This window comes from Aegilops tauschii, chromosome 7 (genome assembly GCF_002575655.3).
Source record: "Aegilops tauschii subsp. strangulata cultivar AL8/78 chromosome 7, Aet v6.0, whole genome shotgun sequence".
Lineage (NCBI taxonomy): Eukaryota > Viridiplantae > Streptophyta > Magnoliopsida > Poales > Poaceae > Aegilops > Aegilops tauschii.
Window position 1 is genome coordinate 236307568 of NC_053041.3, and position 6159 is coordinate 236313726.

Here is a 6159-nt window from a genome sequence, read left to right on the forward strand (position 1 = left end):
CCTGCCTATCCCCTCGACCGCTGCTGGCTTGATCTTTTCCGCCAATGCCACCGTTGTCAGTTCGCAGTACGCCTTCGGCGTTGATTCGAGGCTATTTCGGCCAGCCGTCGCCGCCCCTTTGTGGATGACAAAGCCGAGTCGCCGCTACTTCGGATGGCGTCAATGGCACATCACCATTTTTGGCGCAATCCCGACCTCCGTGGTGTGAAATAATCCTCCCAAGCCATTTCTACCCGGCACGGCGATCACCTCAACTCCCATGAGCTGCCAGCCGGATTACTCCTCCTTGTACACTGGGGCGTATTTGGTTGCCCGGGTCACATTTGGCTGCATCGCATCTAGCATGCTGGCTGACTATGGCCTGGCTGGGCTCATGCAATGGTAAACTGAGATGTGTGTTTGGTTGCTTGTGTGTTGTGGGACTGGCCAAGCTGAGATATGTGTTTGGTAGGTTGTATGAGGTGTTATGGGCTGAGTGAGATATTGTTTGGTAAACTGGTTATACTGTTTGCATCAAAGAAGAGAAGCATGTCAAAACATCTTCAGAACAATTTCAGAACTTCAGAAAAATAACAGTTTCAGAAGAACAGCTGGCAGAACTATGTTTCTGTGTTACATATATATAAATCCTCGCAAGGCAGGCAGATCCTTCTTGAACTCAAAATTCACACTAGATTGATTCTCATGCAGGCAGGTAGGTTGCACTTAATTCGTTCATATATCAAGTGATTTGATTAGGAGAGATTAATGTACATAAAACAAGAGAACTAGCAACCACACTCTATCCATCAGAGTACAGGACATAATCTTGCGATTCTCTCTTGTCTCGTCTGCAAATTAATCATTGAGATGCTTTCTTTTTTCTTTGTCTCCTCTTCTCTTCAGTGTCTGCTCCATCAGGACATGCTCAAGGCCTGCGTGTGACTCCAATGTAACTACAATGGAAACAACAGATCGGAAATCCTTGATCTTGCTACCACCGCCGCCACGAGATCCAGATGTAGGGCGCTTCTCCCCGTCAGACCAGTGTTCCCCACCGTCTCGGGATCAAGACGCGACGAGCCTCCGGTCGTTGCGGATCAACTCGCCGGCGCTCGACCTCGAGCGTGCCCAGCTCGGCCTCAACCGCGCTGGTCCGGTGACCCGGGCAAGGATTCATAATCCTCCGCCGGATCGAGCTCTGCTCCTTCCCGTGTGTTATCTCCCGTCGAGGGCAGCCAACAAAAGGGGACGGCGGCGGCAAGGAGGAGCAGGAGGCGGCGGCCGCGAGGAGGAGGCAGCGGCGGCGAATCTGAGGCCAAGCGGAGGAGATGGGAGGAGGAGCGATGGGCGAAAGCAAATGCAGGAGTTATGGCTATGGGCATCGCGACCCCTCGCGTGAAGCTGCACGCGTGATGCAGAGGTGGGTGCAGGCTTTTTGCGCAGCTCGTGCATGCATCCAAGGAACGATCGAATCTGGCGTAGCTCTCAGCCTGGCTGAGAGGGTACTTTTTGCATCAGTTGGGCCATGCCCAGATGGCCATGCGGTTTACCAAACAAGCTGAAAATTGCATCCATAATGCTATGCAGGTGCGCCACGAGCAACCAAACACACCCAGGTATTCAAGGAATTGCCTAGAAGGTAACATTTTCCACTTCTTATGCACAAAGGAGTATATTGTAATGGAAATTGTTGTATTATAGATTAGTTCATTTGTACCCCCTCTGTGGGATATTACTCGTCCGAAGAGGAATATGACATGAACGAAGAGGAGGACATTGCTTTAGTTTTGATGATGCACAAGAAAGTAAGAGGCTGAAGCATGGTGGTTTCATTTTCGGCTCTGAGGTGATTCGTAGGATTAGGCAAGATGGGCACAATAGATTGATGCTCAACAATTTTGTTCCAAATGTGGTGTATCCAGAGCGATACTTCCGACGCAAGCACATGTTGTCTTGGGATTTGTTCCTTCACAATGCTAATTGTGTGAAGCAATATGATCAGTTCTTTGAGCAGGGGAGGAATTGCATCGGAGATCTTGGCCATAACACTATCGAGAAGGTGAATGCCACATTGCGCATGATGGCATATGGTGTTTTGGCCGATTTCATTGATAATAACTTGACAATGGGAAAGAGCACTTCAATCTTGTGCGTCAAGAAATTTGCAAAGGCGGTGGTTGAAGTGTTTGAGCAGAGTATTTGAGAGCATCGAATGCTCAGGACACTCGGAGAATTTTGGAGATGAACAAAACACGTGGGTTTCCAAGCTTGGATCAATTGATTGCATGCACTGGAGGTTGAAGAACTGCATCCCCCGAATCTTGCAATGACATCAATGTGCTCTGGCGGTCACCACTCTTTGCAAAATTAGCCAATGATGAATCACCATTGGTGGAGTTTCAAGCAAATGGCCGCACATACAACATGGGCTACCATCTTGCGGATGAGATATATCTGAAGTGGGCTACCTTTGGAAGCCAATTTCAAGCCCCAAGGTAAGAAAGAACTTTACTTCCATAATGCTCAAGCGGTTGCTAGAAAAGATGCGAACGGGGCCTTTTGGGATTTTGCAATTCCAATTTGCAATTGTGGGAGGACTGGCTAGGTAGGTTTTGGGATCAGAGATCCTTTGGTACATCATCACAGCCAGCGTGATCTTGCACAACATGATCATTGAGAATGAGGGTGGGAAAGATTTGGATTGCACCTCCTATAGACTCATGGGATAACTGATGTGGCCGTGTAGAAGGGAAGACCGAATCCGACACTGAGTGTAACATAATATCCGAGATTCCGATAAGCACAAATATCTTCAAAAAGGTTTCATGGAGAAGTGGTGGGTATGGCATGGGCAACAAGCCCACTAGTTTCATATCCATGTTTCATGTATGTGTGATGATGAACAATTTGTGTTATGTTTGATGAACAATTTGTGTTGAATTTAATGTTGTGGATTGATGGACTATGTAATAATTAAGTACTACTTGTGTTATAATGGTTTTGGATTCATTTGAGATGAGTTTGTTTTTTTGTTTGTTTGAATATGTATGTAATTGCGGGGAAAAAGTTGGGTTGCCCTATTTTACATCATCTACTACAACAAAAATTTATTTTATGTCCTAAAACTATTTTTGAGTGCCCTATTTTACATCATGTGTTGGAGATGCACTTACAGTAGAACAAAACGTCTTTGAAGATTAGGAGGAAGTGGACTAAGTTGACATACCAGATATGATGCACTTACATAAAAATATATGGAAATGTGCCAAGGACCTTCCACACTACACCCATTATGCAGGGGGTGGTATCCTCATTTGCATGTGTTTAATCTCCTCTATTCTCTGGGGCTATATTCGTGTTGCAAGGACTTCTCCATCTTACTTAATACATGCACAGATGTGGTGCAAGCAGTCTCCGGGACGAAACTTGAGCATCCTGATGTCTGAGGGATGGAAACTGATTTTGATTAAAAGGAAAGCTTCCATTACCACCAGCCGCCCCTGCATCGATGAGGTATACTAGATATTATTGAATACCTCACTACAAATCAATAAATCAGTAACCTTACAAAAAATGGGACAAGCCATGCCTATTATGCACACTAACCAAACTGAAATATAAATTCCCTCACAAGCAATTCGAGACTCTTGCACCAAGCTATGTCAACCTTCCAATCCTTGTGTTGGGATGGCCGTAATAAAGTCCATAAGACCATAACCAGAACCAAGTGGTACATGAGAACAACACCTGCACGCATGATTGGATCTTTTGTGTCCACCAAAAACCATACCATTCTAATGTAACCAAATGGAGCAAAAATCGTTGTAGCCCTAACCAAAATAGGCGAACACAAGTACTTATTCACCCAGTGGCCATGACACAACAAATAAGCGAGGCCACATAGGTGATGGAAGCAACCACAATGTGTTTCTCTCAGATGATGTCAAATAGCCTACATATTGCACAACTGTATGTCCACTAGTCGCTTGTACCCTAGAGTCTCACGGCTTCACCATCTTTGGTTCCAAAATAAGCCAAGCTAGAAGAAAGATTCCTGTACTCGCATTAGATCCTTCACATAAAGGAAGGGCTTTTACGAACGAAATTGGTTTTCTTTCCAAGTAATAATTTGGAGAAATGACTGTCCATAAATTGTCCTTTGTATATAATTAAACAACTATTTTCTAATCAGACATATATTTTGAGCATCCATATATTGTATGCCTAGACTACCTTGATTATGCTATAAAGTAGGCACTCGACTGGCTAAACGGGGGATGTTATGTACTCCCATAAATCTAGGTAGTCTAGGCATACAAGATTTGGCTATTATGATCAAGAATACTTATGATATAGAAGAAGCAAGTGAAGAGAACTTTGAGGCATGAAGAATGGGATCAATGAGTAAACCAAATATGACCAAGATTAAGTTCATATGAAGTGCAAATAATGGCCAAGATGGACTTAATTAGAGGAACTCATGATAGTCATGATTGGGTTTATGGTGGAGCAGTGAAGGATCAAGACCTTGATAGAATGAATTATAGAGAAGAATTTAAGGCAAGCTTCAAGATATGGTCATTGTGAGGCCATGAGTTGAGTAATGGTTGATTGATTATTCCAAAATGCAAGGGATAATTGTAATACTTTCCAATTATGGATGTGGAAGTAGTGAGTGTCGAACCCTTAAGGAGAAAGGTAGGCAACTTATCCTCTCAAGTGATGTATGTCAGTTACAAAACATTCTATGCACTTTTAATATCTACACCCTATGTTCCTAAATATAAGACGTTTTGGCACTTCAATTTGAACTGCCAAAATGTCTTATATTAGTGAACAGAGGTAGTACTTTACTAAGAGTTAATTTTATATGTGTAAGTTGTTCTCATGCAAGAAAGCCAATTAAATTTAGGCGACAATTGAATATTTCATGACAAAGTGGTTGTGCGTATTATAGACTGTGCGCAAAGTCTAAAAGGAACACAAAACATGCATCTTAATAGTTTTCCTATGTGATTTCCCTCGAAGGTTCTCTTAAGGTAGTCTCACAGCGGGGGTAGACAAGGCATTATCTAAGGTGGAATTTGTGTTTTCCTCCATAAGTGAAGCTCGTGTTTATACTACGGTGGATCCTAAGCTTACTTTTTTTCAAAACCATTGACTGTCATGTACATATGATTGAACTCCCAAAGGGAAACCCACCTAGCAATTGGAAATTGTTAAGGTATCGACAAATTATAACTTTAAGATTTAGGGTCCTCATTAATTGCACCTTTAACTCTATGTTTGAGTAGTTATTAGCTGTATCGCATTAGTGATTTCCATGCAACCCCTTCTCGCTTTTGTATGAGTGCATGCATACATTATAGGAACACATAGGGGTATGCACTTTATATAAGTGAAGGGCGGCGTAACGCCCTAGCCAAACCCATTGATTCACCCACAAGTTCCTGGCGTGCATTTGGGATCTAGACTGGCCCCATAGACCAACACTAGACTTTCCTGTGTACATGGTCCTCACTCATGCACAGTGGGTATCAATGTTGGGAAATGTAGTAGAAAACAAAAAAATTTCCCTACAATCACCTAGGAACAATATGAAGATGTAGAAGAGGTTCGGATCATGATCGTTACCGACTCCGAGTAGCAGAGGAAGTAGATGAGTCGGTGTAGATCGTACTTGAAGTCCCTTGAACCATAGATGAACGATCCCGTGAACCGCCCACGAATGGTCCCTCAAACTGAAGACCGAAAGCACAACCTCTCTACAGTTTTGCAAGCGTACGGTTCATGATCCGGCAACACTTCATTGTCTAGAACTAATCGCCACCGGATAATTAGAGGAGGAGATTAGAGCCACACAGGGCTTCTAATTATGAGGATTAGAGGAATTAGAACTAGCTCTGATTATCTCAATTAGAAGTAGACTAGAGAACTAGAGGAGGCTCCAAAACTTGTGTGTCCAAAAGGTGCCAATAGCTCAAGTATATATAGGTTGGAGGGGAAGAGGGCTACCACCAAGGAGAGAAGGAATCCCTCCTTGGTGTGCTAGACATAGGGGGAGGGGAAACCTCCCCACCTCCAATTCAGCCTCCCCTCCAAGGAAAGGGGGGAGGGGCGCCTTCCATTATTGGGCCATGGTGGCCCAATACGCCTTCCACCACTCGGCCTTTTAAG

General features: G+C 43.9%; 1 long non-coding RNA gene across 1 annotated transcript; it reads left to right on the top strand.

The window, feature by feature from the left end:
* Positions 1-885: 885 nt before the first annotated feature.
* LOC141026350 (uncharacterized) lies at positions 886-1787 on the top strand. The gene is made up of 2 exons (XR_012188317.1): positions 886-1402; positions 1570-1787. It is a non-coding gene; the product is annotated as an uncharacterized lncRNA (long non-coding RNA).
* Positions 1788-6159: the final 4372 nt, after the last annotated feature.